This window comes from Nerophis lumbriciformis, linkage group LG32 (assembly GCF_033978685.3).
Source record: "Nerophis lumbriciformis linkage group LG32, RoL_Nlum_v2.1, whole genome shotgun sequence".
Lineage (NCBI taxonomy): Eukaryota > Metazoa > Chordata > Actinopteri > Syngnathiformes > Syngnathidae > Nerophis > Nerophis lumbriciformis.
This window is the reverse complement of record NC_084579.2, coordinates 10104422-10131262: the sequence shown is the minus strand read 5'-3', so window position 1 is coordinate 10131262 and position 26841 is coordinate 10104422. Positions and strand designations below refer to the sequence as shown.

At 39.7% G+C, this 26841-nt stretch overlaps 1 protein-coding gene across 3 annotated transcripts in view; it reads right to left on the bottom strand.

Annotated features, from left to right (window-relative positions):
- The window catches only part of opn4xa (opsin 4xa), a 96144-nt gene that overhangs the window by 21717 nt on the left and 47586 nt on the right, over positions 1–26841 (bottom strand). For all 3 annotated transcript variants that reach the window (XM_061926641.1, XM_061926642.1, XM_061926643.1), the window contains exon 2: positions 8738–8847. The gene's annotated coding sequence lies outside the window, so the exon portion shown is untranslated. The remainder of the gene's footprint in view (positions 1–8737; positions 8848–26841) is intronic.

Genomic DNA, 26841 nt, shown 5'->3' with positions numbered 1-26841 from the left:
TAATATTGTTAATAAGTTAAAGGTGTTTAAAGATAATACAAGCATGTTTAACACATATAGATTATTTTCTTTCATGAAGACAATAATATAAGTTGGTGTATTACCTGATTCTGATGACTTGCATTGATTGGAATCAGACAGTAATGCTGATAACGTCCGCATTTTCGAATGGAGGAGAAAAAAAGTCCTCCTTTCTGTCCAATACCACATGAAAGTGGTTGGTTTTTGGCATCTTATTTGTCCAGCTTCCGTACTCCTTTGTATACACTTTACAAGAAATACATTGCCAGCAAACTCCGTAGCTTGCTAGCTTGTGCACGCCAGCTTTCTGAGACTCTTATTTTGTTAGCGCAACTGTGCAACTGTGCAGTCGGTCTTTGGAGTTTTGACGACAGGTACGGCGCCAGAGTCTGTTGAAATAAAGTGTTTCTCGCCTTCCAGTCGGTAATCTCAGAAGACCCTCGGGTGCCGTGAATGTCAATCAAGTGACGAAAGTGACGTCATAGTGAAGATTTATGATCGCTCATTTTTAGGACTATTTTTTTAATGCCTGGCTGGTGATCGACTGACACACCCTCCGCGATCTACCGGTAGCTCGCGATCGACGTAATGAGCACCCCTGATTTACACCAACAGTAACGACACCCTATATACATGCCCACCCATCGTATATGGCTGATTTAGTGCCACAAAAACGAATCAGAAGTGCTGATAACAGATATTATAGAATCTTATAATATTGTTGACATTCAGAGCAGCTATCTTTGAAGACAATTCGGAGGCGGTGAGAATGCTACGACTTTTTAAATAGGAAATTCGACTTTAAGGGGCATTCCAGTCGAAACCTCTTGACTAGGAACTCGGAAATTCCGACTTTCCAGTACAAATGGAACGCACCACAAGTGTTCCTCGTGTAGGGATGCGGCGGCAGATTGGGATTGGTGGTTGGATGGAGCGGGGGCAGATTAGTATCCATTGCTACAGAGCACCATCAGAGTTCAGCAGTCTAGCAGCTTTCGGAGAGAAGCTGTTTCTCAGTGCAGTGGTCCTACTCCGGATGCTCCGCAGCCTCCTGCCTGAGGGGAGACAATCAAAGGGAGGGTGATGCAGAGAGCCCTCTTTCTGCAACTGTTGATAAAGATGCCTGCAGTGGTAGGAAGGCTGCTCCTCACTATCTTCTGAGCAACCTTCACTACCCTCTGCAGTGCCTTCCTCTCTTCAGCCGTGCAGCTGCTGTGCCACATCATTATGCTGGTTCTGAGGGTGCTCTCCACCACTCATCTTTAGGAGCTCTTTGGGATGGAAGTGTCTGACCTTTCTGAAGTCCACCACCACCTCCTTAGTCTTTCTTACATTGATGCAAAGGTTGTTGCTTTTGCACCAATCCACCAAATGTTTTACCTCCTCTCTGTATTCAGACTCATCATTGTTTTTGATGTGTCCCACTACTGCTGTCAGGGCCGCCGTAATGCACGAGCTTACCTGGGTTGAAGCCCAGGGGTCCTCACCCCATCAGGGGCCCCCGATTTAGACGGCGGAGTGCGATAATTGGTGTTCATAGCTTTTGTTGCGTTTTGGACCAGTTGTTCCTCCCAGGGAATTCAAGTCACAAGTCGCTCCCAAGCTCTTTACAACACTTAAAGCTGAGTAGAAAAACCACCAGAGACAGAATAGGTATTTTGTAATATATTTGCAAAGCTTTGCAGATATACATTGAGACCAGTCCAGCATAGAACATTCAATTGCGCCGCTAAGATGGTCTGCCCCCCGAAAAACCCTCTCCCCTCTTTAGTCCCTTGCAGTCATGTCCCTCTAGCCAAAACAAATGTCCATTATCTCTCTCTCTAACATTCCAAAGCTTCAAGGTTAACACACACAGCTTACTTGCAGACAAACAGAAAGAGAACAAATGGAAAAACACGAGCTGTTTACAAATATGACTATGAATTAAAAGAAGTAACACTTAAATTCGGATATATGTAAATATCTGCCTCCGACGCTGTCAATCACTAACAGCTTTGCTTCGCGTGGCGACTGTGTACTCTTTCTCTTTCGGCTAGGTCGTTTTTTCCTACTGCTCCGAGAGGGTTGGGTACCCAGGTTGCCGGTGTGGGAGTGTGCTGACTACTGAGCTAAAAGCGCAGGCAACCTCCCAGATCGCACTATACTTGGAGTTGACTGGCCTCTGTTACACTCGCACAGGTGCATGAGCTCGTCACGGAAGAGATGTATTCAAGAACACAATTATTTTTTTAAATGTATGATATTTTTGCATTGTTGTTGTTCTGTTGAGTAAAATCATGATTTTTTTTTTAACTGTGTTTTCAGCCCCGGGTCACTCCCTTAGGTCAAGGTGGCCCAGACTTCTGTCATAAAGTGTAGACTTCACAATATAGTAGCTGGGGTGTTTAGCTGTGCAGTCAAAGGTCAGTAGTGTGAAGAGGAGGGGGCTCAGCAGACATCCATGGGGAGAGCCAGTGCTTAGAGTGATGGTAGAGGAGACAGCGTTGTAGATCAAGACAGTCTAGTCCAGACCTGGGCGAATTAAGACCCAAGGCCGTTGAGCTTTTCTTTCTGGCCCACCGGACATTCCCAAATATTTTTTTTAGATCTTTAAGATGAAAACTGTAGCTGCCATTATGATGTGCAGTGATGTTTTCAAATGACCGTAAGTCTTGAACTATACAAAGTATTTCAATGGTTGGAATCTGCGCTTTTGCATGATATAGTAGTTACTATGGTAATCTAATTAGTTGCTATGGTAATCTAAGTCACAGCAGCTCAGACGAGGCACCAAGCACTTTAGGTGGTGAGCGTTCCACAGAGTGTTTCCAGAGCGGCCAGCCTGAAATGCGGGTGTCAGGGACAGACGCGGAAGGAGATTTTTACAGCAAAGTTCTAAAGCTTAGTGATAAATCAGATGTATCAGATTGTAGGTAGGTTTTTTTTAACCCTTCACATTCATATTTTGCTGTGTTTGTTGCGTTTCGCTTGATTGTAAAATATGTCGATTGAAAGGGGGTGTGATGTTCATATGTTGTCAATATTCAGTGTTTTATCGGTCATAGTTAATATTGTAAATCCAAAATTCTTTATTTTCGTGTCTCATTCTGTAAAAACAAATGTTCATTCCATTCCGTTCCGTTTTTTAAGGCGGTCTGTCATGACGTTTCTAGCATTCAATGAGACATTATTGTGAGGTTTTGTATTAATGTTACGAAAAATCAGACACATTTTATTTATCTAAATTTGGCCCCTCGAGTCAAAATAATTGTCCATGTCTGGTATAGTCTGTTGGTCAGGAAGTCCAGGACCCAGTTCCCCAGTGAGGAACTAAGCTCTAGCCAGCGTGTTTCTAGCTTTTTCACCGAGGTCTGTGGCATGATGGCGTTGAAGGCAGAGGTGAAGTCAAGGAAGAGCAGGTAGATGTAGGAGTTCCTGAATTCTCAGGTGGTGAGGTCTGTAACAGTGTGGATCATCAGTAGGCGTACTAGTTAGGGTCCACAACGACATCGACAGAGGTTTTAATCTGGCCCATCATCAGCTTCTGGAAGTATACCAGTATACACTGGGCATGACGTTAAAGTGCATCCGGCAGTGGAGGCTCCTCTATGGGGTCTTGGGGCACTAGGAGGTTAACCCCTGTTACCCCAGGTGGCCCTTGGCAAAGGCCTAGTACCTGACTGCCCCCTAGCCAGGGATACGGTGAAGACCTCAACGGCGGAGCAGGCGGAAGACGGTAGAGGTAAGAACTACGACAACGGCTGCGATGGCGGAAGAAGGCCCCCTCACATCCATGTGGGCCCAGTTATGGGGAAATAACAACCCAAGACCTCAACGGTGGAACAGGCGGAGGATGATTGCTAACCCTATGGAGCGTCACAACGGCTGGGATGGCGGATGAAGGCTGCAGCAGAAAAGAGTTCCCAGTCGTCTTGGACTCCATGCCACTGAACCCTGAGCCGGATCCGTCAAGGATCGTGTGGTGACTGTCTGTGCACCAGTCTCCCCACGTTAAACAAAGTCACGCACAGGCATCCTCCATAAAAGGATACCCCCTTACCAGGAGGATCGTCATACTTGTTTCGAGTGACCGCCGATGATGATGACTGGTATACACTAGGCCACCATACCAGTGGCCTAGTGGTTAGAGTGTTCGCCCTGAGGCAAAGGCCTAGTACCTGACTGCCCCCTAGCCAGGGATACGGTGAAGACCTCAACAGCGGAGCAGGCGGAAGACGGTAGAGGTAAGAACTACCACAACGGCTGCGATGGCGGAAGAAGACCCCCTCACATCCATGTGGGCCCAGTTATGGGGAAATAACAACCCAAGACCTCAACGGTGGAACAGGCGGAGGATGATTGCTAACCCTATGGAGCGTCACAACGGCTGGGATGGCGGATGAAGGCTGCAGCAGAAAAGAGTTCCCAGTCGTCTTGGACTCCATGCCACTGAACCCTGAGCCGGATCTGTCAAGGATCGTGTGGTGACTGTCTGTGCACCAGTCTCCCCACGTTAAACAAAGTCACGCACAGGCATCCTCCATAAAAGGATACCCCCTTACCAGGAGGATCGTCATACTTGTTTCGAGTGACCGCCGATGATGATGACTGGTATACACTAGGCCACCATACCAGTGGCCTAGTGGTTAGAGTGTTCGCCCTGAGATCGGTAGGTTGTGAGTTCAAATCCCGGCCGAGTCATACCAAAGACTATAAAAATGGGACCCATTACCTCCCTGCTTGACACTCAGCATCAAGGGTTGGAATTGGGGGTTAAATCACAAAAAGTGATTCCCGGGCGCGGCCACCGCTGCTGCTCACTGCTCCCCTCACCTCCCAAGGGGTGATCAAGGGTGATGGGTCAAATTTAGAAAATAATTTCGCCACACCTAGTGTGTGTGTGACAATCATTGGTACTTTAACTTTAACTTTTTTATTTTTATGACTTTGGGTTTGGCTAGTGTTTCTGTCAACATTCACCTTCTGTTTCTACAGGAATATAACTTTATTAAATTAATTTATCAGTGACGTGCGGTGAGGTTCATTGCTGGTGAGGCACTGACTTCATCACAGTCAGATTTACAAACATATGAACCCTAAAGAGTATCTTATTCACCATTTGATTGGCAGCAGTTAACAGGTTATGTTTAAAAGCTCATACCAGCATTCTTCCCTGCTTGGCAGTCAGCATCAAGGGTTGGAATTGGGGGTTAAATCACCAAAAATGATTCCCGGGCGTGGCGCCGCTGCTGCCCACTGCTCCCCTCACCTCCCAGGGGGTGATCAAGGGGATGGGTCAAATGCAGACGACAAATTTCATTACACCTAGTGTGGGTGTGACAATCATTGCTACTTTAACTTAACTTTAACTTTACACATACAAACTGTAGCACACAAAAAAGCACATTTAATAAAAAAAAACGTTATTATGGTCTTACCTTTACTTATAAATGAAGTCCACAACTAAAGCCCTCACTTAAACTTTCCACGTGCAAGATTGAATCTATTTAAAAAAGTGTAACCGAGGGTTTATAAATGTCGCCTATACTGTATGAAACTACAAAATAACAAACACGGAGGCTCCAGTTTACACGAGGACCACTTTATTTACCTTCTTTCAAAAACCTCCGCTCCACTCCGTGTCACATCACTTCCGCTCTTAGCGCCTTCAAAATAAGAGCTTAAGGCATATACTGTATAACAGCGCATAACAGGAACTTAACATCACAAAGAGAAAATCCCATGAAAATAGGTTACAAAAGTTATTTAATAAGAAGCCAAAAAGTGCAAAAACAATAATGTTCGTGTTGGAGGAGTTGTGAATTAGATACACCTGCAGTCTGCAGGTGTACCTAATGTTGTGGCCCTGCAGTCATTCACAACTCCTCCAACACGAACATGATTGTTTTTGCACTTTTTGGCTTCTTATGAAATAACTTTTTTAAATAGATTCAATCTTGCACGTGGAAAGTTTAAGTGTGGGCTTTAGTTGATATAACAATTCTACGGCGGGGGTGCAGGAGGCGGGGTTACTGGAGCCTCAGCCAGTGCGTCTTTTGCAGCCGTTTTATGATCGCTCAGCACAAGAAATACGTTACACACATACAGTTGTTGACAAAATACACTGTACATTATATACCTCAGCTAACTAAACTATGGAAATGTATAATATAGTTCATATAGCAATACGGTCTCACTGCACAGCAGGCCAGCAGTTAGCCGAGTCCGGAATCCATGTTGAGGCACTGAGTGACGTGCCTCAACTGGCTGCTGTTCACCGCACCGTCTCTTCTCAGTATTTGAACGGCAAATGTGAAAATTCAGCGATTTTGAATAAAAAATAATCTAAAACTGGTGAAGTTAAATGGAAAATAACTCTATAGTATAATCACTGGATACATATAACAATTTAATTTTTTTTTTTTCTTTTTACATTTTTTTTCTTTCCATGATGGCAGGTGAGGCCCCGCCTCACCTGCCTCTAGTGACCGCACGTCACTGTAATTTATTCATTTAAGAAGGTTGACTTTTAGAACAGAAGCAATACAAATATTTTTTTGCAAATAATATTAAAACAATAATGGCAATTTATGATCAGCCGGATGTGTGTGGAGCCTTTTAATCAGTCTCAATTATCCAACGCTGCGTTGCCTCAGACATATTTAGCAAAGAGGTGATTAAGTCAAGACCTTCTGATGATAAAAACCCTGTGGCTGTTCCATTTGCACAATTCACAGCCAGGGCACTGATTATAAAAGGATTTTCATGTTTTTTTTAATATGATGGGCCATAACATGCGCATGTTAGGTCACACAATATTATCAGCACTTCCAACAGGCCTCCCATTATATAAGACAAGACTACATCCACACATCAATGTGTTCCCCGTTTTTCTATGACGTCGACCGTACCACCACTTCAGACATTTGTGCACAATGTTTGCCGTGCACGTGCATGCACAGCATCTTAGAATCACACAGAGTGAGGAGTGAGACCCCCCCCGTCCCCCAGCCCGCTGTGCTCAGGGAAGGTTTGTGCGTCAGACGAACCCCTGGTCACTTTTTACTTCCACTTCTCTGGCATCGAATTGTGTTCATGTATACACCGTCCTTGTAAACTAATCACACATCTAAATGAACTGATCATGTCCAAGGCCGACAAAAGTATGCAATTCAGTGCAGTCATATTGACAACGGAGTGCAGAGGTAACTGATAAACAAAGAACTCTTTATAAGGCACCAATTGAAATAGTTGGAAATTCATTATTTTAAACAATACAGTGCTCTACAAATGTATTAGACCGGTGGTTCTCAACCTTTTTTCAGTGATGTATCCCCTGTGAACATTTTTTTAATTCAAGTACCCCCTAATCAGAGCAAAGCATTTTTGGTTGAAATAAAGAGATAAAGAAGTAAAATACAGCAGTATGTCATCAGTTTCTGATTTATTAAATTGTATAACAGTGCAAAATATTGCTAATTTGTAGTGGTCTTTCTTGAACTATTTGGGAAAAAAAGATAAAAATAACTAAAAACTTGTTGAAAAATAAACAAGTGATTCAATTATAAATAAAGATTTCTACACATAGAAGTAATCATCAACTTAAAGTGCCCTCTTTGGGGATTGTAATAGAGATCCGTCTGGACTGATGAACTTATTAACTCTAAATATTTCTTAAAAAAAATAAATAAATCTTAACATCAATATTTATAGAACATGTCCACAAAAAAACCTAGCTGTCAACACTGAATATTGCATTGTTGCATTGTAATGAATGGAATAGCCTACTTGATTTGATGTTCAGTTTATGAACTTACATTCATATCTTGTTGAAGTATTATTCAATAAATATATTTATAAAGGATTTTTGAATTGTTGCTATTTTTAGAATATTTAAAAAAAAATCTCACGTACCCCTTGGCATACCTTCAAGTACCCCCAGGGGTACGCGTACCCCCATTTGAGAACCACTGTATTAGACCATCATCCATTGCAATATTTATGACACAGCTGCTCTAAATTAATTTAGGTAATTACCAAAATCCTGTTTTATGCTTCTGTAATGCTTAATCCACCTACAAGCTTATTCACCACAATGATTCTCTGCATGATAAAATCGAACAACTATTGCCATCCATGAGATAGCTGAACAGAAATATTTATTTTTCAAAACCAAAGGAGGCTATACTAAGTATGATTATTATTATATGATCACGTTTTGGTTATTTAAGTGGAAAGGGGACAATTTAGTTATTTTAGTGATTTGCAAAATATTATTTTTGAAGGAGTTATGAAATATTTCTTTAGAAATGATGTATGTTTATCCATTTTAATTGTGAAAAACTATTAATTGTTATATGTAATCAGCAGTAAATATTATTTGGAATGGAGAAATCCTATAATAGAATATTATATGTCAATATATATCCATCCATCTATTTCCAACCACCCGGTGAGCAAGAGCCTATCCCAGCTTACATAATGGATTGGCCACCTGTCAATCACAGGGCATAGACATAGGTGCAACCTAACATGCATGTTTTTGGACTGCGGGAAGAGTAAACCTACACAAGGTCCAAGCAAAGATTCACAGCCAGAACCACTGTGAAGCAGTCAATTTATGTAAAATAATTGCAGTTTGTGTTAAGTAATAGCTTGGCTTGCAAAAAAAAAAAAATGTCATCAATAGAAAACTTATTAAAAGCATGCTGTAAAAAAAAATATATAACTTTACCTTTTATCTGAGAGAGTGAAGCTCTTGTCTATTTGGTGCGGTTTGACGCGTGCGCCTCTCTGATCCCCCAAGTGGGAGCCGGAGTCAGGCAGTGAGGCATCGGTAGACTGCTGCTTTTTGAGAGAATAGCAGAGTAAGACGGACAAAAAAAAAAAAAAAAAAACCCAGCAAGCAGCACATTGACCATCCCCCTGCTGGCAACCAATCACACACAGCTCACATTAGGCACAGTGCATTGATCAAGTCAGTGTGTGGTGGCATGTGTGTGCAGGAGACAACACACACTTGTAAAAGACGTCAAGAGACTTGTTATGTGTCAAGTAAGAAGTGAACCATAAAGAAAGAAAGGGAGGCTGCATTAGCTTGATTAGACTGTCAGTAAAATGTTTGAATTAAAAATTTTTTTTATAATTGTATGAAAGAACAGTTGTGGAAGAAAGAATATATTCAAAATGTTTCAATTATACTGTCATCCACTGTCAAGTTTGAGTCTAATGGTTGGTAGAAGTTTATGTATACAGTTTCAATATAATACATCACACACATACTTGCCAACCTTGAGACCTCCGATTTCGGGAGGTGGGGAGGTGGGGAGGAGGGGTGGGCGTGGTCGGGGGCGTGGCTAAAATGGGAGGAGTATATTTACAGCTAGAATTCACCAAGTCAAGTATTTCATAGATTTTATATATATATATATATATATATATATATATATATATATATATATATATATATATATATATACACACAGGTAAAAGCCAGTAAATTAGAATATTTTGAAAAACTTGATTTATTTCAGTAATTGCATTCAAAAGGTGTAACTTGTACATTATATTTATTCATTGCACACAGACTGATGCATTCAAATGTTTATTTCATTTAATTTTGATGATTTGAAGTGGCAACAAATGAAAATCCAAAATTCCGTGTGTCACAAAATTAGAATATTACTTAAGGCTAATACAAAAAAGGGATTTTTAGAAATGTTGGCCAACTGAAAAGTATGAAAATGAAAAATATGAGCATGTACAATACTCAATACTTGGTTGGAGCTCCTTTTGCCTCAATTACTGCGTTAATGCGGCGTGGCATGGAGTCGATGAGTTTCTGGCACTGCTCAGGTGTTATGAGAGCCCAGGTTGCTCTGATAGTGGCCTTCAACTCTTCTGCGTTTTTGGGTCTGGCATTCTGCATCTTCCTTTTCACAATACCCCACAGATTTTCTATGGGGCTAAGGTCAGGGGAGTTGGCGGGCCAATTTAGAACAGAAATACCATGGTCTGTAAACCAGGCACGGGTAGATTTTGCGCTGTGTGCAGGCGCCAAGTCCTGTTGGAACTTGAAATCTCCATCTCCATAGAGCAGGTCAGCAGCAGGAAGCATGAAGTGCTCTAAAACTTGCTGGTAGACGGCTGCGTTGACCCTGGATCTCAGGAAACAGAGTGGACCGACACCAGCAGATGACATGGCACCCCAAACCATCACCCAACCATGCAAATTTTGCATTTCCTTTGGAAATCGAGGTCCCAGAGTCTGGAGGAAGACAGGAGAGGCACAGGATCCACGTTGCCTGAAGTCTAGTGTAAAGTTTCCACCATCAGTGATGGTTTGGGGTGCCATGTCATCTGTTGGTGTCGGTCCACTCTGTTTCCTGAGATCCAGGGTCAACGCAGCCGCCTACCAGCAAGTTTTAGAGCACTTCATGCTTCCTGCTGCTGACCTGCTCTATGGAGATGGAGATTTCAAGTTCCAACAGGACTTGGCGCCTGCACACAGCGCAAAATCTACCCGTGCCTGGTTTACGGACCAAGGGGATGGGTCAAATGCAGACGACAAATTTCATTACACCTAGTGTGTGTGTGACAATCATTGGTACTTTAACTTAACTTTAACTTTACACATACAAACTGTAGCACACAAAAAAGCACATTTAATAAAAAAAACTTTATTATGGTCTTACCTTTACTTATAAATGAAGTCCACAACTAAAGCCCTCACTTAAACTTTCCACGTGCAAGATTGAATCTATTTAAAAAAGTGTAGCCGAGGCTTTATAAATGTCGCCTATACTGTATGAAACTACAAAATAACAAACACGGAGGCTCCAGTTTACACGAGGACCACTTTATTTACCTTCTTTCAAAAACCTACGCTCCACTCCGTGTCATCACTTCCGCTCTTAGCGCCTTCAAAATAAGAGCTCAAGGCATATACTGTATAACAGCGCATAACAGGAACTTAACATCACAAAGAGAAAAGCCCATGAAAATAGGTTACAAAAGTTATTTAATAAGAAGCCAAAAAGTGCAAAAACAATAATGTTCGTGTTGGAGGAGTTGTGAATTAGGTACACCTGCAGTCTGCAGGTGTACCTAATGTTGTGGCCCTGCAGTCATTCACAACTCCTCCAACACGAACATTATTGTTTTTGCACTTTTTGGCTTCCTATGAAATAACTTTTTTAAATAGATTCAATCTTGCACGTGGAAAGTTTAAGTGTGGGCTTTAGTTGATATAACAATTCTACGGCGGGGGTGCAGGAGGCGGGATTACTGGAGCCTCAGCCAGTGCGTCTTTTGCAGCCGTTTTATGATCGCTCAGCACAAGAAATACGTTACACACATACAGTTGTTGACAAAATACACTGTACATTATATACCTCAACTAACTAAACTATTGAAATGTATAATATAGTTCATATAGCAATACGGTCTCACTGCACAGCAGGCCAGCAGTTAGCCGAGTCCGGAATCCATGTTGAGGCACTGAGTGACGTGCCTCAACTGGCTGCTGTTCACCGCACCGTCTCTTCTCAGTATTTGAACGGCAAATGTGAAAATTCAGCGATTTTCTTTTTACATTTTTTTTCTTTCCATGATGGCAGGTGAGGCCCCGCCTCACCTGCCTCTAGTGACTGCACGTCACTGATTTCTAAATACGACAGTTCTGGTAATAAACAGTTAAGACAGTTATGATTCACTTAATTAGATAATAGCTTATTTTCAATTAGTTTAATTTGTCACAATTCTTCTACTTGTACTTCAAAATAGCCACCCTTTGCTCTGATTACTCCTTTGCACACTCTTGGCATTCTCTCGATGAGCTTCAAGAGGTAGCCACCTGAAATAGTTTTCACTTCACAGGTGTGCTTGAAGCTCATCAAGAGAATGCCAGGAGTGTGCAAAAAAGTCAGCAGAGCAAAGGGTGGCTATTTTGAAGAAAATAGAATATAAAACATGTTTTCAGTTATTTCACCTTTTTTTGTTAAGTACATAACTCCACATGTGTTCATTCATAGTTTTGATGCCTTCAGTGACAATCTACAATGTAAATAGTCATGAAAATAAAGAAATGAGAAGGTGTGTGTATATATATATATATATATATATATATATATATATATATATATATATATATATATATATATATATATATATATCTGTATATATATAGCTAGATAGCCCGGCCCCTGGCCAAATTCTTTTAACCCAATGTGGCCCCTGAGTCAAAAAGTTACAATTTAATGTAATGCTACAAATGCAGTGTTTAGACAAGTGCATGATTTTATGATTTTACTCACCGGGGATGTAGCGACCATAGTATCCGTTTTGAAATCCTTCTTCTTAAAAAGATCTCTCTGCAGTGTACGTGTGCGCACTCTGCTGGCATGTACTGTATGTATGTGCAGAAAAGCTGTGAGTGACAGCCTTTTTACTGGGGCCAATGAACCTTCTTTATTACCGGTAAATAAAATGAGTAATTGTGAAAAATATACACATTTCAAAGAAATGCTCTTTTAAACCACTAATGGTAACATTAGCTCGCCGGTGGTTTTTGTTATTTAAACCAGGTGCTGCTAATGAAAAGCTCTGCTTTAGTTTTTTAGCCATGCATGAGGTCATGTCTGCTATTATTTTTGACCAAGCATTTTAATGTTTAAGACTTCTTAGAAAGATGATAGGATATATGTTGATAAACACAAAGACCACTACTGTACTCATCAGACGGTCGGGTGCTGGGAATTGCCAAGGGGTATTTATGGGAAACGGCAAGGAAAGCTCCTCCGTATCAAACTTCTTTATGTGCGTATCCTTGTGTACTCCAATACAAGCGCAGTCTTTTTTAACGGCGGGTTTTGTGTATATTTTTGAATATCAATGATAATAATGATCATTTTGTTGATGGCGCTAAGCATTGCTGTCCATGAGGTCATGTTGTGTAGCTCGCCCATACTTGCCAACCCTCCCGGATTTTCCGGGAGACTCCCGAAATTCAGCGCCTCTCCCGAAAATCTCCCGAAATTCAGGCGGAGCTGGAAGCCACGCCCCCTCCAGCTCCATGCGGACCCGAGTGACGTGTCAACAGCCTCTTTTCACGTCCGCTTTCCCACAATATAAACAGCGTGCCTGCCCAATCACGCTATAACTGTAGAATGATCAAGTTTTCTTGGTTTCTTATGTGGGTTTATTGTTAGGCAGTTTCATTAACGTCCTCCCAGCGTGGTAACAACACACAACAACAGCAGTCATGTTTTATTCTACCGTAAAGCAGTTCGTCTGCCGTATACAGCAATGTTGTTGTAATATATTGTGTTGGAGGCAATAACCAGGCGAGGTGATGAAGTACTTCTCTTTACTGTAGACTTCAGAACAGACTCACACACTTGATGTCAGGTGCGCAACACCACGTTAATCGTTGGCCAACCAAAAAGTAACTCCAGTACGCTATAGCCAACATTCACCAGGAGATGGCAACAGACAAACATAGATCACTCTATTACATTCCTCCCCTTTTAGAAATGTAGAAGTTACTCAAAATAAATAAACAACCCAACCAAAAAATGCAGCAGCTCAATTAAAAAACTGTACTTAAGCCACATTCTTTTTTTTTTTTTTTAGTACTGAACTCTTAACCCTCATTTGTAAACAATAACATGCTTATTATACAAACAGTATTTGTACACCTTTAACACAGATTTTTATACTGTCTTCAGAGATTCAGTTTTTTTGGTGGTACTCGAAACCTTTCTGGGTACCTGCGAAAGGGTGTTCAGCATGGTTAGAAAAATAGTGACAGAGAATAGAACAAGGATGGACAATTCAACCCTTAACTCAACAATGAGTAGATGAGTGTTATGTGTGTGTATATGTGTAAATAAATGAACACTGAAATTCAAGTATTTCTTTTATTTATATATACATATATATATAATAAAATAAATATATATATATATAGCTAGAATTCACTGAAAGTCAAGTATTTCTTATATATATATATATATATATATATATATATATATATATATATATATATATATATATATATATATATATATATATATATATGAAATACTTGACTTGGTGAATTCTAGCTGTAAATATACTCCTCCCCTCTTTGCCACGCCCCCAACCACGCCCCCACCCCCCACCTCCCGAAATCGGAGGTCTCAAGGTTGGCAAGTATGAGCTTGCCACATCTCGAATCAATGAAGGGATAATGGATTATAGCAACTTCCAATAGAGGCTTCTATTCATCCTGCAACATGTCCATTGTTTGTTGCGAGTAGAAGAGAGTAGTACCGCATTTTTCGGAGTATAAGTCTCTCTTACCAAACAATCTGTCACTCCTAATCGCTAAATCCCATGAAATCTTATACGTCTAGTCTCTTACGTGAATGAGATAAATAATATTATTTGATATTTTACGGTAATGTGTTAATAATTTCACACATAAGTCGCTCCTGAGTATAAGTCGCACCCCCAGCCAAACTATGAAAAAAAACTGTGACTTATAGTCCGAAAAATACGGTATACGTTTCAAGTATGACAACTTTTCTTACAAATGAAATGCTGACATTACAGAATGCTCGCTTTTATACTGTAATGCACAGGTGTCCAACTCAAAGCCCGGGGGCTAGATCATTTTAGCTGGCCCGCAAACACCTGGAAATGATATGTATATAAAGTACTTAATAATTTCTCACAAAAAAAATTTTTTTCATTTTGACAGAAAAAATATATGTACTGCTTGAAATTGCATGCCTTTTAAACTTTAATAGTATCCAATATTGCAACAAATATTACAGTATATTATCATACTTTCCAAACATGTTTTTGTCTAAATAAAAATACTTAGCTTTACAGCAAACTACCCATCAAATTAATAAAAATGACAATACATTTTACCTTGTTCTTTACACCATATTACTGTAAATTGGAAAAAACTAGTGCTGTTTTTTGCGTTAAAATTCTGTTGACTGAGCTGCCAGTTTTTGACTGTAAAATATACGGTTGTTGTTTTTAACGGTGTATTACTGTAAATGGAAAGACGGTACATTTGTTTTTACGGTAGAAAAACCGCCAGCTAAGTTGCCAGAATAAAAATAATAACTTGTACTGTTTTTCCATGAACAATATCATGTTGTAAAAAACAATGTTGTGTTCCAAATTTTTTTTTTTTTTCTCTCTGTGTACATGAATGAAGGTGTGTGTTGCTGAACCCGACTTGGACATTATCTGGACTGGACCTGGTTTTAAAAAAAAAACCTTTAAACAAAGCTAATTTCATTTACAACCAGGTCTTGTGAAGATACGGTCCTTTATTTTTTTTTTTTTATTTTTTTTTTTAGATAAGATAAATAAATATTTTCTTGGATAAAAAAGAAAGTAAAACAATATAAAAATAATTACATAAAAAAAAAAATAAAAATAAAAAAAAATAAAAAAGGAATTAAATGAAAATGTTAGTGGACCAGCAGCACAAACAATCAAGTGTGCTTCAGAGACTGTGTTGTGTCCCTTGCAGAAGTGTTGTCCATGTTGTGGGAACCAGAATATTGATAGCAGGAAGAAACAACCCCTTTTGTGTGAGCAGGGGCGCCGAAAAGGGGGGGTAAAGGAGACGGATTCTAGGGGCCCATGATGGAGGGGGCCCAGAGAGGCCCCTAATGATGATGAAATTATAATACAGAAAAAATAATGACACTGTGTTGGGGGCCCTGTAAAGATTATTTTCATGGGGCCCAAAATCCCTAGCGGCGCCCCTGTGTGTGAGTGGGTGTGTAAGAGTGTGAATGGGGGAGGGAGGGTTTTTTTTGGGTTGATGCACTAGTTGAAAGTGTATCGTGTGTTTTTTTCTATATTGATTTAATAAAAAAAATAAAATAAAAAAAACAATGTCAATTTAACACAAAAATTCTGGCAACTAAGCTGCCAGCTTTTTCCGTAAACCCCCCCCAAAAAACAGTGGTACTGTTTTTCCATTTACCGTAAAATGTTGTAAAAAATTTAAAAAACACTATATTTTACAGTAAAATTTTGTAAATGTTAATTTTTTACTGTAAAATCGACAGTCTACTTAAAACAATTTATATAATTAATAATGAAATCCAGAGGCAAATTCATACATTTTTCACTGTTACAAGCGGCCCTCTGAGGGCAGCAATAACCAGTGTTGGGTTAGTTACTGAAAACCAGTAACTAGTTACAGTTACTAGTTACTTTATTTCAAAAGTAACTCAGTTACTAACTCAGTTACTTACACCAAAAAGTAATGCATTACTGTGAAAAGTAACTATTTAGTTACTTCTTTTTTTCTTCTTTTTTTTTTAAAGCTCCCATTAATGCCCTTTTTGCCTTCATTTCAGTACTGTTATTGCACTGGAGAATAATACAATCTGTTGATCAACTTGACATGCATTTTTATTTTCCTTTTAACATAATTAATGAAAAACAGTGCAACATAAAAAGGCATTCCTCCTTCCTTTAAACTTGGACCAATGACCATGAATAAAAAACAAGTTAAAGTGCAACATAAGAAGACACATCATCTTCCTTGAAACATAAAGCCTGACATCTGGAGTGATGCTGCTGTCTTCCACACTTGGAGCCATGGATTGTAGAATACTTGTTTTCAGTGGCAGGATCATTGACACAGATGGTGAAGGTTCAGTGCTCAGTAGAGATGGAACACTTTTGAGGGGTTTAAGCACCTGGAGGACCTCACCTGCCACTCTCACATCATCATCAGACAGGGTGACATTTGTCTTCAGGGTGTTGTGGGTCAATGCAGAGTATATAGCTGCCTGCTGCTCCAACATATCATAAGTGGAGTTCCACCTCGTTGGGACATCATGTATGAGCAGGCAGCTTTAGCATTTCTTGCTTTGTCTTAAGCACATGAGCAGCTGTTGTGCTTGGGTGGAAGTAAGAAACCTTCCTGATCCTCCCAAAGAGGCGCTCCATCCTATTGACTGAGATTCCCTTCTGTGATGCCAAATTCACTACATGTGCAAAGCACCTATCTGTGGTCCCAGTCCTGCCTCATTCTCTGTAATTATTTGATTTTTGGCATTATCACGTGTGACTGGGATATCTTTATCTTCCATTCCTCCACTGCTTGTGTCAGTACCTGCGCAAGGTGACTCTCGTAGAGGGGGCGTGTCTTCTCATCTCCCAGTCTGCTGTGATGAAGTGAGCGCTTATAGTTCCGCTGGACGTCCACCCGTCTGTCATGAGCGCAACAGATGATGCTCGGGATAGTTCATCCACAACTTTTTTCTTCTCCTGCTCATAAAGATCTGGCACAATCTTATTGCTGAAGTGGGTGCGCGACGGGATGTCGTAACGTGGTTCAAGCACGTTCAGCATGTGTTTAAAACCCTCGTTTTGCACAACCGAGTCTGCACTTATAAACACACCGATTCAATGGCGGGAGCGTTCAAGCTCCTCCGTTACTCCGCTCGCCATGACCACGCTGTGTGTGGACTGAACGTGCCAACAACTTTTTTTCCCCACACCCACACCCACACACACATAGACCGCGCCTCTTTTCTTCTCTCCGGCTTGTGACAGAGGAAGATTCAGAAGAACGACACCGCAGCGCTTCTGTTTCTAGCCGATACTACATCAAAAGTAACGTAAAATAACGCAGTAACACATCATGTAGTAACGGTAACTAAATTACTGAATAAAAAAAAATAACGCGTTAGATTACTAGTTACCGCCGAAACTAACGGCGTTACATTGTAAAGCGTTACACTGGCAATAACTACTATGTGGCCCTCAATGAAAACCAGTTTGACATCCCTGCTGTAATGGTAGTGAGATTCACTTTTTTCCCCCCATAGAAGTCAGTGAGGAATTTTTAGCCACGGAGGCATCCGGAGGGACTATCTGGCACATGTAAAAATGAGAGTTGAGTCTAGCAGTGCGAGCCAATGAACTAAAAACCCTAAACTGTCAACTCATTGTCCAGCGGGTGGCACTCGCAGCAGGTGGGTAAAGTGTCTTGCTCAAGGACACAACGACAGTGACTAGGATGGCGGAAGCGGGGATCGAACCTGGAACCCTCAAGTTGCTGGCACGGCCGCTCTACCAACCGAGCCACATTTCAGTGCCTTGCATGTGTTTAATGAAAACTATTTGCCTTCTGGCCGTCAGCGAAGAAAAATACATAGATTAGCCCATACTTGCCAACCTTGAGACCTCCGATTTCGGGAGGTGGGGGGCGGGGGGCGTGATTGGGGGCGGGGCGTGGTTAAGAGGGGAGGAGTATATTTACAGCTAGGATTCACCAAGTCAAGTATTTTATATATATATATATATATATATATATATATATATATATATATATATATATATATATATATATAAGAAATACTAAGTCAAGTATTTCATATATATATATAAGAAATACTAAGTCAAGTATTTCATATATATATATATATATATATATATATATATATATATATATACATATATATATATATATATATATATATATATATATATATATATATATATATATATATATATATATATATATAAAAATAAAATAAATACTTGAATTTCAGTGTTCATTTATTTACACATATACACACAAATAACACTCATCTACTCATTGTTGAGTTAAGGGTTGAATTGTCCATCCTTGTTCTATTTGTCACTATTTTTCTAACCATGCTGAACGCCCTCACTGATGATGCATTGCTTTGTGGCACGCAAAAAGTGCTTTCATCAAATGCACTAGATGGCAGTATTGTCCTGTTTAAGAGTGTCACAACATTGCTGTTTACGGCAGACGAACTGCTTTATGGTAGACGAAATGCTGTTGTTGTGTGTTGTTGCCGCGGCTGGGAGGACGTTAATGAAACTGCCTACAAATAAACCCACATAAGAAACCAAAAACTCGCCCTCGATCATTCTACAGTTATAACGTGATTGGGCAGGTACGCTGTTTGTATTGTGTGCCTGAATTTCGGGAGATTTTCGGGAGAAAATTTGTCCCGGGAGGTTTTCGGGAGAGGCGCTGAATTTCGGGAGTCTCCCGGAAAATCCGGGAGGGTTGGCAAGTATGGATTAGCCGCACTATTTTATAAATTATTATTTAAATAATTATTTCAAAGTGTAGGGGAAAAAGTAGTGGCTTATAGTACGGAATTGATGGTAGTTAGTGGAAAATGGATGGCGTGCGGTTGTCTGTAACATGGCTGGAATCGCATGTCAGCATGTTTTTTTGTTACTGTTATGAGACATGAATGCATGTATTATATTACGACTGTTGTTATTTGAATCTAGAAGTTACCAGAAGCTCAGCATCCACTGAAGAAAATATGTGCAGGAATTAAGATTTTTATATAATAATATAGTAAATATTATATAATTATCGATTAAAGACATTTCCTAGAATACCCACCAGAAGTTCCGAGAAGACCCAATATGTGCAGTGATTTAGAAAATGGTCTGTTAGCATCTTCTCCACACGGATCAGTACACATGCTGTAAAACCAGTCCACTAAAATCAATAGCGTACAATATGAGCTGCTTCTTCCTGGCGTTAGCCAAGTCCTCTATTTTCTGGCCGGGGTGGAGTCGGGTTCTGGGACCAGCGACCCAGTTGTGACGACCAGCTGATCCGGTGGGAATGTTTTTGATGATCATGTGTAGACAAAGTAGATCTGTTATCTGCAGCTTTATGAGCCTCAAGCGCCCTTTTAAGGACGCACTTGATATCAGGCGATCATGTACGAGACCAGCCCGGTAAAAACAAGAGCAGGCGGGACGAAGATGTAGGACTCAGTTGTGGTCAGAACAAGACCTCATCCTTTTTCATGTGAATTTCACATTAGCTTGGGGCTTTTTTTTCCCAGTTATTTGGCCCAACCTTTTTTACTGGGTGGAATAAGCATACAGAACAAATTCAACGATTTAAAAACAAAAATAAGAGTTAAAATTAGAGATGGCTTTTTTTGCCGATATCCGATAATGTCCAACTCTTAATTACCGATTCTGATATCAATCGATACCGATATATACAGTCGTGGAATGAACACATTATTATGCCTAATTTTGTTGTGATGCCCCGCTGGATGCATTAAACAATGTAACAAGGTTTTCCAAAATAAATCAACTCAAGTTATGGAAAGAAATGCCAACATGGCACTGCCATATTTATTATTGAAGTCACAAAGTGCATTATTTTTTTTAACATGCCTCAAAACAGCAGCTTGGAATTTGGGACATGCTCTCCCTGAGAGAGCATGAGGACGTTGAGGTGTGTGTGTGTGTTTGGGGGGGGGGGGGGGGGGGGGTTAGCGGGGGGGTGTATATTGTAGCGTCCCAGAAGAGTTAGTGCTGCAAGGGCTTCTGGGCATTTGTTCTGTTGTGTTTATGTTGTGTTACGGTGCGGATGTTCTCCCAAAATGTGTTTGTCATTCTTGTTTGGTGTGGGTTCACAGTGTGCTGCATATTTGTAACAGTGTTAAAGTTGTTTATACGGCCACCCTCAGTGTGACCTGTATGGCTGTTGACCAAGTATGCCTGGCATTCACTTGTGTGTGTGGAAAAACCGTAGATATTATGTGGCTGGGCCGGCACGCAAAGGCAGTGCCTTTAAGGTTTATTGGCGCTCTGTACTTCTCCCTACCTCCGTGTAGTGTGAAGTGAAGTGAATTATATTTATATAGCGCTTTTCTCTAATGACTCAAAGCGCTTTACATAGTGAAACCCAATATCTAAGTTACATTTAAACAAAAATAAGAGTTAGAATTAGAGATGTCAGATAATGGCTTTTTTTTGCCGATATCCGATAATGTCCAACTCTTAATTACCGATTCTGATATCAACCGATACCGATATATACAGTCGTGGAATGAACACATTATTATGCCTAATTTTGTTGTGATGCCCCGCTGGATGCATTAAACAATGTAACAAGGTTTTCCAAAATAAATCAACTCAAGTTATGGAAAAAAAAAATGCCAACATGGCACTGCCATATTTATTATTGAAGTCACAAAATGCTTTTTTTTTTTTAACATGCCTCAAAACAGCAGCTTGGAATTTGGGACATGCTCTCCCTGAGAGAGCATGAGGAGGTTGATGTGGGGGTAGCGGGGGGTGTGTATTGTAGCGTCCCGGAAGAGTTAGTGCTGCAAGGGCTTCTGGGTATTTGTTCTGTTGTGTTGTGTCGGATGTTCTCCCGAAATGGGTTTGTCATTCTTGTTTGGTGTGGGTTCATAGTGTGGCGCATATTTGTAACAGTGTTAAAGTTGTTTATACAGCCACCCTCAGTGTGACCTGTATGGCTGTTGACCAAGTATGGCTTGCATTCACTTGTGTATGTGTGAAAAGCCGTAGATATTATTTGATTGGGCCGGCACGCAAATGCAGTGCCTTTAAGGCACGCCCCCAATAAAGTTGTCCGGGTGGAAATCGGGGAGAATGGTTGCCCCGGGAGATTTTCGGGCGGGGCACTGAGATTCGGGAGGGTTGGCAAGTATGACTGGGAGACACAACTGCTCTGTACTTTTCCCTACGTCCGTGTACCAATCCGTACAGCGGCGTTTTCAAAAGTCATACATTTTACTTTTTGAAACCGATAACGATAATTTCCGATATTACATTTTAAAGCATTTATTGGCCGATAATATCGGACAGCCGATATTATCGGACATCTATAGTTAGAATTTTTTTTTTTTTTTATTATCCCAAACTCTTAGTTCTGAGTTTTGGTCGATCCATTTGACAATAAGCTGCAGTCAATCATGACTAAGGAGAAGCTAAAAGGGCTTGGCCATGTCAGGTTAAAATACGTTCTAGAACAGGAGGGTGTCTAAATGTTTTCCACTGAGAGCCACACACTGAAAAATGAAAGCATACGGGGGGTCCATTTTGATATTTTTCATTTTCAAAACCATTCCAATATTTACCGTAACCCTAGGGCTTCCCTCAATTTCAGTGAATGTTAACGATCCCAGGAACCCAAAAGGGTCTCAGTCATGTCAAGTGTTAAAAGCAAGTCATACTTTTTTTTTTTTACTTCAAATGCTTAAATATCTATAGCCTCTTAAGGCCCAAGCTGTTTGTTTACATGCTTTTTTTATTTCTCTTTGCTATTTGGGCTTATTGGACCCTAATTAGAATAAAAACTAGGAATCATCTTTTTATATGATGTACTTAGTCCATAAGTACACAAATGTGTACTTATGGACTAATTCTTATTTTTACACTTTTTTTTCCCAAATTCCATTGCATGTTATACTCTTCTGACACCACCAGATGGCAGTATAAGTGTCCACATAAGCGGCCATAAGACCCCAATTCAGTAGTGTACACAATTTTGGAAATAAGAGCTAAAAGGTAAAAGCCTTTAGATTTAAATCAAATTTAGATCAATCTCAAAGTTTTTGTTTTTTTTATGCCGGTTTTTTTTCAATAGAAAAACCAATTAATGCAATAGTAAAAAATTTGATGTGACCTAATTGAAGCGTTCATTACTGTATTTTCCAGACTGTAAGCCTTTACTATTTTCCCCCACACTTTGAAACCTGCGGCGTATAAAAAGGTGTGGCTAATTTTTGTTTCTTTCTTCCCTAACGACCATATTGCGCCGACAAAACCACTGAAAAAGGTCTTTGTGCTTTGGTGCCATCTTTTTGACGAGTTCGCTCACTGCAGGTGCTGCGGGTTGAAAATGTACTTCCTGTTTCGTTCCTTGAAACGGAAGTATTTGTCCATAGCGTTTCTGCTTGAATGGATTCTTCATTCATCACTCCAAGCAACGTTTGTAAGTTTTACAATATAACTAAAACAATTCATACTTACTAAACCGTCCCATGTGTGATGTCTGTAGGAGGATTTTTTTATTTTGTTTTTATTTTGTTTATTTATTTAGTATAAAGTTATTTACCTACTAAATACCTTCCAATGGTAGACAATTCTACAGTAATAAAAAATAAGTGTGTATCCCTTTAAATTGTTACTTGCATTACTATTATATGTTATGATTACATTACATTATAAACACTGTATAGTTTTATTGATTATTTCTTCAGTTTAAGAGCACAATGGAGATAAAAGTCCGTCTGCAAAAAGTCAATATTTTTCCAAATAAATGATTGCATCTTGTTCTAATGTGTGGCACCTTGAGACAAGAATATGTTGACAGTCTGAAAGTAACATGTCTTCCTTCACTTGTTATTTTCGCAGTTTTATGCATTTATATGTATAATATATTTTAAAAATTGCAAATGGAATCGCAATTGCAACTTTAGAGAGAAAAATCGCAATTAGATGTATTTCTCTAAATTGTGCAGTCCTAGTTTTCATGCATATTTGTACGTGAATATGCTAACACGTTGACAAGTGTCTGTGTTAGTATTATTAACTTACAACGTTCTTTTTGTATCGTTTCAGTTTTGTAAATTCACCAAAACGTCACCGTGGAGTTATTGAGTCTGTTTAGGTGATTGGAGAGCTAGCTTCCGCAGCTAGTGCGTCCATGACGACGATTTCTGTTTTGTTTGATCAGCCGTTTTACTGCCGTGTTATAGGCACCGTTTAGAAACAATGAAGGTATGTAAATAAATATTTACAAAATATTTTGTATCAGTAAATATCTCCAGCTTTAAGTCCAATATATGTAAACAAATGGATTTATTCTCAAATGTGGTGGGTGCGGCTTAAAAACCGGTGCATCCTATAGCTCGGAAAATACGGTTGGTAAATAATTCATAACAACATTGCTTTTGAGTTGTCATTATTTTTTAAGCTGGACTGGCCTGCCTGTAGTCCAGACCTGTCTCCCATTGAAAAATGTGTGGCGCATTATGAAGCCTAAAATACCACAACAGACTTTTGAACAACTTAAGCTGTACATCAAGCAAGAATGGGAAAGAATTCCACCTAAAAAAGCTTCAAAAATGTGTCTCCTCAGTTCCCAAACGTTTACTGAGTGTTGTTAAAAGGAAAGGCCATGTAACACAGTGGTAAAAATGCCCCTGTGACAACTTTTTTGCAATGTGTTGCTGCCATTAAATTCTAAGTTAAAGGGGAACATTATCACAATTTCAGAAGGGTTAAAACCATTAAAAATCAGTTCCCAGTGGCTTATTTTATTTTTCGAAGTTTTTTTCAAAATTTTACCCATCACGCAATATCCCTAAAAAAAGCTTCAAAATGCCTGATTTTAACCATCGTTATATACACCCGTCCATTTTCCTGTGACGTCACATAGTGAATCCAACTCAAACAAACATGGCGCATAGAACAGCAAGCTATAGCGACATTAGCTCGGATTCAGACTCGGATTTCAGCGGCTTAAGCGATTCAACAGATTACGCATGTATTGAAACGGATGGTTGTAGTGTGGAGGCAGGTAGCGAAAACGAAATTGAAGAAGAAACTGAAGCTATTGAGCCATATCGGTTTGAACCGTATGCAAGCGAAAACGACGAAAACGACACGACAGCCAGCGACACGGGAGAAAGCGAGGACGAATTCGGCGATCGCCTTCTAACCAACGATTGGTATGTGTTTGTTTGGCATTAAAGGAAACTAACAACTATGAACTAGGTTTACAGCATATGAAATACATTTGGCAACAACATGCACTTTGAGAGTGCAGACAGCCCAATTTTCATCAATTAATATATTCTGTAGACATACCCTCATCCGTGCTCTTTTCCTGAAAGCTGATCTGTCCAGTTTTGGAGTTGATGTCAGCAGGCCAGGGAAGCTAGGGTCGATAGGGGGTTTAGCTCGCTCGTCTGCGGGAACAAACTGCCGCCATTGCTTGCCGTGCTACCGAGGTCCTTTGTCCCTGAATTGCTCACACACTCCGGCAGATTCAATGGGGGTCTGGCGGCAGATTTCTTTGACTTTATCGTTGGAAATGCATCTGCTTTGAGTGTCGCAGGATATCCACACATTCTTGCCATCTCTGTCGTAGCATAGCTTTCGTCGGTAAAGTGTGCGGAACAAACGTCCAATTTCTTGCCACTTTCGCATCTTTGGGCCACTGGTGCAACTTGAATCCGTCCCTGTTCGTGTTGTTACACCCTCCGACAACACACCGACGAGGCATGATGTCTCCAAGGTACGGAAAACAGTCGAAAAAACGGAAAATAACAAAGCTGATTTGACTCGATGTTTGAGAAAATGGCGGATTGCTTCCTGATGTGACGTCACAATGTGACGTCATCGCTCCGAGAGTTAATACTAAAAAAGGCGTTTAATTCGCCAAAATTCACCCATTTAGAGTTCGGAAATCGGTAAAAAAAATATATGGTCTTTTTTCTGCAACATCAAGGTATATATTGACGCTTACATAGGTCTGGTGATAATGTTCCCCTTTAATGATTAATTGCAAAAAAAAATAGGTTTCTCTGTTGGAACATTAAATATCTTGTCTTTGCAGTCAATTCAATTGAATTTAAGTTGAAAAGGATTTGATAATCATTTTATTCTGGTTTTATTTACAAATTACACAACGTGCCAACTTCACTGGTTTTGGATTTGTTAAAAAAAATCTTTGTGAACAGTTTGGACACAGCGTCTGAGTGAATAACACCAGAAAGGGTGTCCAAATGTTTTGAGGCTGTTCGTACAATTCGCACTAAATTGAAGAAAATTGTGCCTCCTAATCCTTAAAAGTAATGTGTTCCACCCAAATCCAAATAAATGATTGATGAGTGTATTTCAAAGCTCAAAAACTGAATTTAGAGTGGTCACTCTAAAGGCCTTAGTGGCCACATGCGTGGACAGCACCGTTTAGCTCCTATTTCCAAAAGTGTGTAGACTACTGAATTGGGGTCTTATGTGGACACTTATACTGCCATCTGGTGGTGTCAGAAGAGTATAACAGACAATGGAATTTGGAAAAAAAAACAAGTGTAAAAATAAGAATTAGCATGTCACCAGAGGTGGGTAGAGTAGCCAGAAATTGTACTCAAGTAAGAGTACTGTTACTTTAGAGATTTATTACTCAAGTAAAAGTAAGGAGTAGTCACCCAAATATTTACTTGAGTAAAAGTAAAAAGTATGTTGTGAAAAAACTACTCAAGTACTGAGTAACTGATGAGTAACATACACACACATATCATATATATATATATATATATATATATATATATATATATATATATATATATATATATATATATATATATATATATACATACATATATATATATATACATATACATATACATATACATACACACACATATATATATACAGTATATAATTTATATTTATTTATTTTGCCGTTTTTGTTTACATGTTAAAGGTGTTTTAATGAATATACATGCATGTTTAACACATATAGATTCCTTTCTTTCATGAAGACAAGAATATAAGTTGGTGTATGACCTGATTCTGATGACTTGCATTGATTGTAATCAGACAGTAGTGCTGATAGCGTCCACGTTTTCAAATGGAGGAGAAAAAAAGTTCCTCCTTTCTGTCTAATACCACATGAAAGTGGTTGGTTTTTGGCACCTTATTTGTCCAGCTTCCATATTCGTTTTTATACACTTTACAAGAAATACATTGGCGGCAAACTCTGTAGCTTGCTAGCTTGTTTGCGCTGGCTTTCGGAGACTCTTGTTTTGAAAGCGCAGGCGCGATGGAGCGGCACTTTTATTGTGAAGACAGGAACTGTGCAGTCAGTCTTTAGGCTTTTGACAGGATGTACGATTGAAATAAAAAAGGGTATTTTTTCCTTCACACTTTTGATTGATTGATTGAAACTTTTATCAGTAGATTGCACAGTACAGTATATATTCCGTACAATTGACCACTAAATGGTAACACCCGAATAAG